At 30.2% G+C, this 12,210-nt stretch overlaps 1 pseudogene; it reads left to right on the forward strand.

Annotated features, from left to right (window-relative positions):
* The first annotated feature begins 686 nt into the window (after nucleotides 1-686).
* LOC145932829 (uncharacterized) lies at nucleotides 687-2,707 on the forward strand (annotated as a pseudogene).
* The last annotated feature ends 9,503 nt before the right edge of the window (nucleotides 2,708-12,210 follow it).

Raw genomic sequence — 12,210 nt, forward strand, 5'->3', positions numbered from 1 at the left:
AATCAAAACAAGAATCATACTTAAAACATATACAAATGTAATTATGTAAGTTATATGATTATTTATTTGCTTTTTCTGTCGTTTAATTTGCTATTTTCTGATTTTCTTGCATAAAATAATATCTAATTTTTTAATCTTTTTAGGAATTGTTTCACATGTATTGATTTTTTTGAATGCTCTATATATGCTCCAACTACTGGTCACTTCTGGTTTCTCTCTTTGAAAATAATATTTGAATATATATATATTTGCTATTTTCTGATTTTCTTACATAAAATAATATCTAATTTTTTAATTTTTTTAGGAATTGTTTCGCATGTATTGATTTTTTTGAATGCTCTATATATGCTCCAACTATACTGGTGACTTCTGGTTTCCCTCTTTGAGAATAATATTTGAATATATGTATATATACTTTTTTATTTCACTTTATAGGGTGCTTTCCATTCAATGACACAAGTTGACATAAATCTAAGGTCTGTTCTTTTTAGCTGCACCAGTTCAAAGTTTATTTTTTTATTCCACATTGGAAAGGAAAATATAAACTCTGAACTAGTGCAGCTAAAAAGAACAGACCTTAGATTTGTGTCGACTTGTGTCACTAAATAGAAAGTACCTATTATTAATCCCATATATATATATATATATATATATATATATATATATATATATATTACAGAAAGGATATGGAGAATCGTCCCAAACGGAATATCACTAAACCGCGACGATTTCAAACGACATCTTCGGACGAGGCGGAAGATTCAGGAAGAAAGATGACGGAGCTACAGGGCACTCAATTAGAAAAGGATGTCGCTGAGTTACGGGGAGTATTAGAGAGTCATTTGCCCGATACTAATATGCATGCTAATCATTCACTCACTAACGCACAACCATCAACAGTCAGTCACACAACACAAGCATCTTTTATGCATGAAAACACACAGTTATCATCCTACGCACAACTATCAACAGTCAGTCACACAACACAAGCATCTTTTATGCATGAAAACACACAGTCATCATCCTACGCACAACCATCAACAGTCAGACACACAACACAAGCATCTTTTATGCATGAAAACACAGTCATCATCCTACGCACGACAAAATTTTCATGATACAACGCAACCATTCACACACGAACCACATGCTGTCGCTACTCATACACAACACATTGGTAGCCGATTAAATACACCACATGACACTCAGTTACAGGCCTCAAACATCTGGCCAACTTCATCGTCAAGTCATCTGCCAAGCTCTTCGTCATCAATACAAGCTCCAGGAGAATTTTACAATTTTTATGTGAGACCGGAAATTCAGTGAGTGTATACATTGAACAGAAATGTTTATAATTGAAATATTGTACGCTATAATCATGTACTGAAATATAATAATATAAATATTTACAGAGTCATACATGGAAGAATGGATCAGTTAGCTTTGGAAGTTCAGTAAGTTTTAAACGCATTACGTACATAAACAATGTCAGTCATTTTATATCTTAACATATTATAATATTATTATATTATTTATGATGTGCTTTTTACAGAAAAATACATCAAAAATTGGACAGATTTTTAACGCAGATGAGCAATAACCGAAGGCATGTGCCGGAGAAACCAGCATTTTTGCCAATATCATCAGTTGAAGATGTTGAAATATTTGAAACTGCTAATGATGAAGAATATATGAAATTGGTATGTAAAATAAAGTTTTATCATTTATATATATTAGGGTGTCCGTTTTGGCAATTTTTAAAATTCTTCTGGGACCCCCTCTAACTTTTTAGTCGGTAAAAAAAGAAAAATTTTAATCCTAAGTAAAACATAATACGATGAGTCTAAGGGTTCCCACATCGACTTTATAAATTTCCATTTAAAATACATTGAGTTTTTTGATTGAGGTTTCTGTTGTATGTAAACGAGATCAATATTTTGTATTCTTGTAATTAAAACCTAACTATAAAATTGTATAAACCTTACTGTATAAGACATTATGAGCAATTCTAATTTGTTATAGTCTTTTAATTTAGATAAAATGTAAAAGTTTTCAGTTTTTAAATATTTTATTTATTTAAAATTCTCAATAGGTTTTATGTGGTTAGGTTTTATATAATTACAAGAATAAAAAATATTGATCTCATTTACATACAACAGAAAATTCAATGAAAAAACTCAATGTATTTAAAATGGGAATTTTTAAAGTCGATGTGGGAATCCTTAGACTACATGTAAATAAAAATATTAATGCAAAATATTCTTTATAGGTGAATTATTTGATTTTTATTGGTGGTCTTAATGCCAAAGAGAGTATTAATTTGTGCGTCAAAGAGATATTTCAAGATTCTTTGATGAACTTATATACTTGGTTCGGGCGTGAAGAAAATCAACGACCACTATACAATACCCGTTTGGTGAAAGCTATTTACGGTATGATATACTGTTACACATAATGCTAAAGTTGCGTTATCAATAATACTATTTTATATTTGTTTCCTTTGGCAGATGCCATCTGCGAAAATAAAAATTTTGAAAGACCAATACGGGCTGCATTTCAAACACATATGCGGGATGCTGTGCGAACAGCCAAGCAACGACACAGGAATAAGGCCCGCAACAACTTGCGTCGTCCGGAAGGAAGAAATAGAAATGAACGAGCACTATGGAACGACGAACACGACGAGATGCAACCAGAAGAAAATTAGGTCAGTTCTATGAAACTAAATATACATTTTGTACATGACCAAAATTTAGCTCTATAAGCAACTCATCTCATTATCTCTTTCTAAATGCTAATTCTCTTTTCTTAATGATGTGCTGTTCCTCTTTAATTCCATTACTTTTTTATATTCCTAATCTAATTAACAATGTTATAACATACATAACTTTTATTGTTAGTGTCAGAACTTAGTGAGTAACTCTCCACCCGTTTCTAAATTTATAACTTTTTTAAATGATGCTCAGCCTTATAATTTCACCACTCTTTTCTTTTTTTAATCTACTATTTTATCACTCACTCTCTCTCTCTCTCTCTCTCTCTTTCTCTCTTCTCTCTCTCCCTCTCTCTGATATTTATTTTACATAAATAATTGCGTATGAGAGAGAGAGAGAGAGGGAGGGAGAGGGAGGGGAGAGAGAGAGAGAGAGAGAGAGAGAGAGAGAGAGAGGGAGAGGGAGAGGGAGAGGGAGAGGGAGAGGGAGAGGGAGAGGGAGAGGGAGAGGGAGAGGGAGAGGGAGAGGGAGAGGGAGAGGGAGAGGGAGAGGGAGAGGGAGAGGGAGAGGGAGAGGGAGAGGGAGAGGGAGAGGGAGAGGGAGAGGGAGAGGGAGAGGGAGAGGGAGAGGGAGAGGGAGAGGGAGAGGGAGAGGGAGAGGGAGAGGGAGAGGGAGAGGGAGAGGGAGAGGGAGAGGGAGGGAGGGAGAGGGAGGGAGGGAGAGGGAGGGAGGGAGAGGGAGGGAGGGAGAGGGAGGGAGGGAGAGGGAGGGAGGGAGAGGGAGAGGAGAGAGAGAGAGAGGAGAGAGAGAGAGGAGAGAGAGAGAGAGAGAGAGAGGAGAGAGAGAGAGAGAGAGAGAGAGAGAGAGAGAGAGAGAGAGAGAGAGAGAGAGAGAGAGAGATGAGAGAGAGAGAGAGAGAGAGAGAGAGAGAGAGAGAGAGAGAGAGAGAGAGAATACCGAACAGTCTGAAACCGAAAGGATTGCATCGATCAATGATAAGGAGTGCAATTGCAAGTTCTGTAATAACATATTTTTTTCGTCGAGAAACTATGTTGATCATGTAATCAGAGTTGAGAAACGGCCAATATGTCATCTCTGCTTCGGTATATTCACTCTTGAACGCAATCTGTTACGTGATCTGAAGCAAACCCACGTCGGCGAAAAGAAACGTTTGCGACAAATGCTTCAAAATATTCGCTCGGAAATCTCATCTGCAATGGCACCGGCGTCTCCATACAGGTGAACGCCCGTACAATTGTGTCAAGTGCACCAGGGCATTCATTCACCACTTGCTGAAACACATGAAGTTGCTCGGGCGATAAAAATTTGTCTTAGGATTTGAATTGCGACGTATGCGGCAGGCGTTTTAGCCAGAGGAACTAGTTGAAGAATCATATTATTTACTCACGCCGAGAAAATGTCATCGTATTTATATCAGAAATAATGCAAAAGAACAGGATGCGAGAACAGAATTTACAGAGCCACATGGAAGTTCACACAGGCGCAAATGCGACGAATGCGACATGATTTTCAACACGAAAATACTTGAACAGGCACGAACATATTGTACACTCCGACAAAATGCCATATACGTATCAGCAATGTGGCGAAAGCTTCAGTCTGAAAATTAAACTCACATATTATAAATAAAATAAGTCTTGCAAATTCTCGCAGAAATCAAGTTGAGTCGAGTATAAGTGCGACCTATGCGCCAAGATATTGGAAAAAAATTTGCAAGAGCAGATAAAGGATAAAGGTGCACATATACTACAGAACTTCAAGTGTGACAATTGCGACACGAATTTCGACTAAATGTACAAATGGAACAGATACAAATTGTAGTCAAACTAAATGTACACTCTGAGGAAAAGGCGTATAAGTGTCAATGCAGCATTAGTTACAGCTAATCTAATCAATTAGCTTGAAGCATGATTCTAACTTTGTAAGTGACGAGTACGCATACTAACAAATATCAAATGGCAAGTCCCAATGAATTCTAGATAATTCGAATATTTTTCAATATTTAAAACTCAAAAATTATTCATCTACAAATTTTATGTGACTGCATAATTTTATTTATAATATATATGAATATATGTATGTATATATAAACAATAAGCTTTGATAAATATTAATAAAAGCTTCTTATATATATACACTCGGCCAAAAAAAAAACGGTACACTTGAAAAGTAGTACAAAATTGTCAAAGTTCAAGAATTTATAACTCAGCTAATAATTATGATATCGAGGTGTTTAAAAAACGAAAATGAAGTTTGAAGTCTGTAATTTGAAAAAATTTTAGTGCCGATTACGTGGAATGATCAGTTTTGCAATGACAAATGATAGAATGTGAACCTGCAAAACTGCTGAATAGAAGGTCCACTTTCCTGAATTGCACGGCGTGAATCAGTGACGTAGCTCAATGGGATAAAAAGCACGTGAAAATTTGAACTTTTCTCTTTAAAATGCACTTTGGCGGAACTCGATACGATAATTTTTGGCTGAGTTATCGCAATTTGAAAAAAGTCAGTTTTTTAAGGACAAATTGTGATTTAAAATGTGTATCTGCTATCTTTATCAATTCGAATCGTTGCAATTCTATTCAAAAATGTTACATTGAATGCGGAGGTGTCTCGAAGCGAGCAAATTGTGCCGGGCATCTCGCGCAAACAAAGTCCGAGTAGGATATTCGCGGAGTTTTCGCCGGTAAGAGTTCGGCACTACTTCCTCGAGGATCGGAGGGTATCCATGAGGATTTCTCCGCGTAATAAAAAGTAAAAAAGTAAAAATAAAAAAAATGAAAAAGTAAAAAAAAGACACACAGATGTGATTTCAATCAATGACGTTTTTCTTTCTTTTTAAATTTTTTTATATTTTTACTTTTCCATTTTTTTCATTTTTACTTTTTTTACTTTTTCACTTTTTTACTTTTTTACTTTTTTTACGCGGGGAAATCCTCATGGATCCCCTCCGATCCCCGAGAAAATAGTGCAAACTCTTACGGTGAAAACCCCGCGAATATCCTACTCGGACTTTGTTTGCGCGAGATACCCGGCACAATTTGCTCGCTTCGGGACACCTCCGCATTCAATGCAACATTCTTAAATAGAATTGCAACGATTCAAATTGATAAAGATAGCAGATACACATTTTAAATCATAATTTGTCCTTAAAAACCCGACTTTTTTCAAATTGCGATAACTCAGCCAAAAATTATCGTATCGAGTTCCGCCAAAGCGCATTTTAAAAGTTCAAATTTTTAGGTGCTTTTTATCCCATTGAGCTACGTTAACTGATTCACGCCGTGCAATTCAGGAAAGTGGACCTTCTATTCAGCAGTTTTGCAGGTTTACATTCTATCATTTATCATTGCAAAACTGATCATTCCACGTAATTGGCACTAAAATTTTCTCAAACTACAGACTTCAAACTTCATTTTCGTTTTTTAAACACCTCGATATCATAATTATTAGTTGAGTTATAAATTCTTGAACTTTGACAATTTTTTACTACTTTTCAAGTGTACCGTTTTCTTTTAGCTGAATGATATATATATATATAGGTATATATATTGGATGATTGCAAAAGTTCGTGCCCGATTTGCATAGATGGTGGTAACTTCAAATCGGGCACGAACTTTTGCAATCATCCAATATATATATACATATATATATATATATATATATATATATATATGTATATGTATATGTAACTGTATACACATACATACATATATACATATATACATATATACATACTTACGAAGCTATACATACAGGATAAACTTAATGAAATTCATAAAAAAGATACAGGTTAATTCTAAATAAATAACATAGGAATAATGTACAGTACAATTTCTTTTCACAATTATCTTATAAAAAATTTTGCTTGCTAAAAAGTCAAAATTAAATAATTATTTACTTTTTTACATTATTTCTTTATCTTAAATTTGTACAACTTTTAATGATACTATAACATTATAATTTAATTCATTGTATTATTAATTATTATTTTATTATTATATCAATAATTATAATTATTTTGATAAATAATATAATTATTGGTTTATAATACAATTAATATTAAAATAATTATGAAATATTATAAATTAAATTACATAAATTGTTTGTACATATAATTACTATTAATAATTATTTTTATGACAATTAACAATTACACATTTTAATTATTAACATCTTGAATTCTAAAATTAATTTTTGGAGAATAAAACTCATATATAAGAATCTTTTAATTTATATTTTCAGTTCACTCTTTGTGTGAAATTGTCACTTATTGTTAGATACATAATTTTTGTAATATACTTTATATAATTGCGCACTAATATTATTTAAATGTGATGTAAGCTTTAATTACAATATAAATGACATTAAAAATTACGCAAACCAGTACATGTGACATTAAAAATTACGCAAACCAGTACATGTGATATTTCAAAGCACATAAGATGTAAATAAATTGATTATTACTGTTCTGTGTTTATTTTAATCATTTAAGAATATATATTTTTATATACACAATGAACAAAATTGTATATGTATAATAAATAACAAAATAAAATGTAAATTTTTATAATGTTTTTATTAGAAATAATATAATAAATAAATAATATAATAAATATTCGAATCAACTAAACTTAACAAATGTTATATTAAAATACGATCATACTTTGTTTTCTGTCTTTTTTTTAACATTCTGTGTACATGCAAAATATGATATAATATAAATTTGCCATCTATTGTATTTTAGACTTTTATAATCGATAAGTTGTAGCAATTTTGTAAGTATGAACAAGTGTGTGAATAAAATAAAATGCAGTCGACAAAATTTTTTTATTCACCTTGCGCAATTTTTTTCAAAGTTTAAACAAAAAAAGAAGACTCGCAACTTTTTTCGTTATTTTCATCTATTTGTAAAAAAGTTCACGAGTTAAAAAAAATTCAGCTACTATATCATACTATAGAGCAAAGATTCAGCTTTAAGAATCTTATTTTAAAATTGCTGTACGATAATTTTTAACGGAGTTATGAACGATCAAAGTGAAAATGACCATTTTCTCTTCAATTTTCAATCAAGAAGTTGATAAGGAAAAATCGAAATTTAAATTTTAAAAAACGATTTTGCAGGGTAAACTTTAGGCTTTAACGTGAAAAAATCAATAAATTTTTTCAAATCTTTTTGTGCATGCGACATGTCTACAAAGTGAGAACAAGATTTTTCATTTCGTTAAGTTCGTCGTTTTCTATATGTAAAAATACCAGAATTGAAGAAAAACAGTTGTGACCTTTCGAAAGTAGAGATTTTAAGCTTCGAAATTCTTTTTTAAAATTTAAATTCTCATTTTTTGAAACAAAAAGTTACAGCTATTTAAAATTTACTACTTGCCTACTTTTTAGACAATTTCTGTTAATCTCTTAATTATTGTGCGATGTGTATATTTATATAAAGCCTATACATATATACATACAGAATAAACGTTATTGCTGAGATATATTCAAAAAAATAGAGGTTAATTCTAAATAAAAGAATACATAGAAAAAATGTACAGTTAAATTTCTTTTCATAGAAAGTTTTGCTTGCTAGAAAAATTGCATAATTATTTACATCTCTCATGTGTCTTAAATTTACACAACCTTTAATAATACTATGACATTATAATTTAATCATTCTATTTTTAATTATTATTTGATCATTATATGAATAATTATAATTATTTTGATAAATAATTATTGATTTATAATGCAATTAATATTAATAATGATACATTATAAATTACATAATTGTTTATACATATAATTACTATTAATAATAATTATAAATTAATTACAGAATTGTGTGCACATGTATATGTGTATATATACATATACATATGTGATATAACTATAATTATTATTTTTATAATAATTATATAATTTAATTATTAATATCTTGAATTCTAAAATCTAGTTTTTCGAAAATTAAACTCGTTTCTCTATATGAGAAGCTATTAAATTTATATATATTAAAAATTTTTCCTGTGCGAAATTGTCTCCGAAATGGATGGTTTTTGTAATACATATTCATGAACTAATAATATAATATATGACGGAAGATTTAATTAGAATGACAAAAATTTAAAAACTTGAACAGCATAGCAATTATAAAGGCATGATATATATTTTTATCATAAAATATTATTGTACATACTGGTAATATAGCATTATTAATAATTGATATTTTAAATAATACTAAAAATGTATATTTATTTATATTAATGCTAAAATTCTTCTTTACTTTGTAGTTACTTTGTGTAATAAAATATATTACCCAAATCTAGGACATGTGACATTTCAGAGCGCAAATTATGTCTTTATTATTATTTATTAGTAGATACTAAAATAATAGTAATAGTTATTGTTTATTGTAAATATATATATATATAAATTAAAAAATAATTCTATTTAAAAATTCTATATAAAAATTTACAAATGAAACATTTGGAAATATATGTATACATATACATATACGAGGGTAAGTCAAAAAGTAAAGGCACAAATAAAGAAAAACACATTTGTTTTAACCTATGTGGAAAATTTACATATCATTTTTCATAATCCCCACCAACATAATCCCCACCAACATAATCCCCACCAACATCGATACATTTGATCCACTGCTTAACAAGCTTCTGTATTCCATCCTGGAAGAAAGATTTGGGTTGGGTGTGTAGCCAGTTATGCATCACTGCAATGACCTTCTCATCCGAAGAAAAATTTTTTCCTCGTAGTGCTTCTTTTAATAAACCGAAAAGATGAAAAGAAAAAAGAAAAGAAATACTACGAGGAAAAAAATTTTCTTTGGATGAGAAGGTCATTGCAGTGGTGCATTAATGGCTACGCACCCAACCCAAATCTTTCTTCCAAGATGGAATACAGAAGCTTATTAAGCAGTGGATCAAATGTATCGATGTTGGTGGGGATTATGTCGAAAAATGATATGTAAATTTTCCACATAGGTTAAAATAAATGTATTTTTCTTTATTTGTCCCTTTACTTTTTGACTTACCCTCGTATTAAATGACTAGTGAGATAATTCTCAAAGCCAAATTGACTTTTTTATTTTGTTAATTTGCATTGTTATTTCCTTCTTGAATGTCTTTCAGAGTTAATTGAGAATTTAGTTGTCATCTGTTGATTCCTCGATATAATCTCGTTAATTTTTACATATATTTTCATTTATATTTACATTCTTTGTTACAAATCTTACATGAATGAAGTAAATATTCATACGTTACATAACGCGATGATAATCAATGTGTCATATAAAGATATAATTTCTAGTGAAGAAAATTAATGGTTGTATTTATATTGCATAAGCGGACGTTGATTTAATGAGAGCTATTGATGTTCCCGTGCATGCAACATCTTTCTGTATAAAAACATGCATAAAAACATAGCGAATGCACGGTTTTAATTATCATCATCCCATGTTATACTAGATTTTATTATATAATGATTTTTATGTAAAATAATTAATTAAAGCGACGATGTTCTCTACATTTCTAGAAACATTATATTTTTTAAAATGATAAATTTTTATAAAAAGCATAGCAAAATGTATAATTTATAATTTTTATTGATATGTAGTTAACGATACTAAATCAACGATACTAAATACTTAGTATTAATACTTACTTAAAAGTATCAACGATACTTTTAGTATCAACCATACTTAGTATCAACGATGCTAAATGTAAAATAATAAAGTTAATGATAAATGAAGTTTTTAGAGCACACATATTTTATGAAATAAATAAGCAAAGAAAATTTAAAAAGATTTACAACATAGTTTTTACGACATTTGATGATAAATTTGATATGCTCTTTGTTTTTGTAATAAATATATATGTACTTATTATAAAATATATCTATTTTTAATGCTAAATATTTAAATTATTATTATTAACAAATGATTTGTTACGTATCTTACGTCTTTTAATAAATTACATGTAAATATTTATGAAATATTTTCATTCGTTGTATATGTTTTATATGTTCAATAAAAAACTAGTTACTTAAATTTGATTGAGGCCTCATTTTACATATCTATTTTACATATGCATTTTGCATTAATAATGCTGTTTTGCATAATGTAGCGCACGATAATAACTTGAAAAATATAGCTTTTTCTATTATTACTGTTAAATTACTGTTGTAGTAACGTCAATCACATGATGGATAATTTTAGCCGACAAGGAAATCCCGGAAAATCGGATTTTAATAAAACTTAACACATATGTAGAAAGGATATAAATGAAAATAAATGAAAAGGAAATAAATAAAGTTAAAAAGTTTAAATAAGGTTAAAAAACGATGTAAAGTAAAACCACCTCTCATAGAATAGTTTTTAGTTTTTTTTCGATATATCTCGAAAACTATTTAAAATAGTAAAAAAATATTTTGATACAACTTTTTTATTTTTATACAACTTTCATCGTAAGAATATTTTTATTTATAATGTTTATTAATAACATCAATAAAATTCTTTAAAAAAATAATTCTTTGTAATTACTCATTCTTTTGCATCCTTTATAAAAGAATATTTATTGCGCAATAATACTAATAAAATAAGTTTTTATTTTGAATATATTGTATTTATATATCTTTTATTTTTGTCTGTATTTATATATGTATACAATTGTAATAATTTTAGTATTAATTATATATAGGGGAAAGTCGGGTAAAACCAGGTAGGCGGAAAGTATCGTGTATACGTGGACACAGTTCATCTCAAAATAATAATGGCGTCAATTTATAACTGTTAACACGAATAGGCCACAATTGACAATACTTATCACGAAGAAATAGGGGTATCCGGTTTGACGGCGGGTTTCTTCGTGATAAGTATTGTCAATTGTGGCCTATTCGTGTTAACAGTTATAAATTGACGCCATTATTATTTTGAGATGAACTGTGTCCACATATACACGATACTTCTTTTTTGAGAGAAGTTTGAAGTTTTCGAAACAAAAAAAATCGATATCGGAGCAACAATCAAGTGGAGTTTTTCTATACAAAGCATCTATTTTTCTAAGTGCAGAACTGAATTCTGTACATATTAGAAAGTATAGATCGCATTAGTTTTCATCGTTTCTTATACGTCGGAATACAGCCGCCGTGTTTATTATTTCCTCTATATTTTCCTCGTGTTGGGGCAAAACCGGGTATCTACGTGTAGGGCAAAATCGGGTACAAAAAATATAGGATTAAAAAATGAAATAATAAAAAAAGCAAGAAGACAGTTTATCTTTAGAAGAAAAAAATATGTAGTCTGCATCTTTTGCAATAATTTTTACTCAATATTTGTTCGCGCCCGACAGGGTTTCAATCTCGACGAGATCGTCACGCACAGGCGAGATAGAGATGCCGGGATCCACTCAGCGTTGAGCGCGAGGACGGTGGGTTGCGCGGATCCGAAGATCCGCTTAAAGGATCGGTG

This window comes from Prenolepis imparis, unplaced genomic scaffold, assembly GCF_030444845.1.
Source record: "Prenolepis imparis isolate NDT839.2.m4 unplaced genomic scaffold, iyPreImpa1.0 SCAF_2, whole genome shotgun sequence".
Lineage (NCBI taxonomy): Eukaryota > Metazoa > Arthropoda > Insecta > Hymenoptera > Formicidae > Prenolepis > Prenolepis imparis.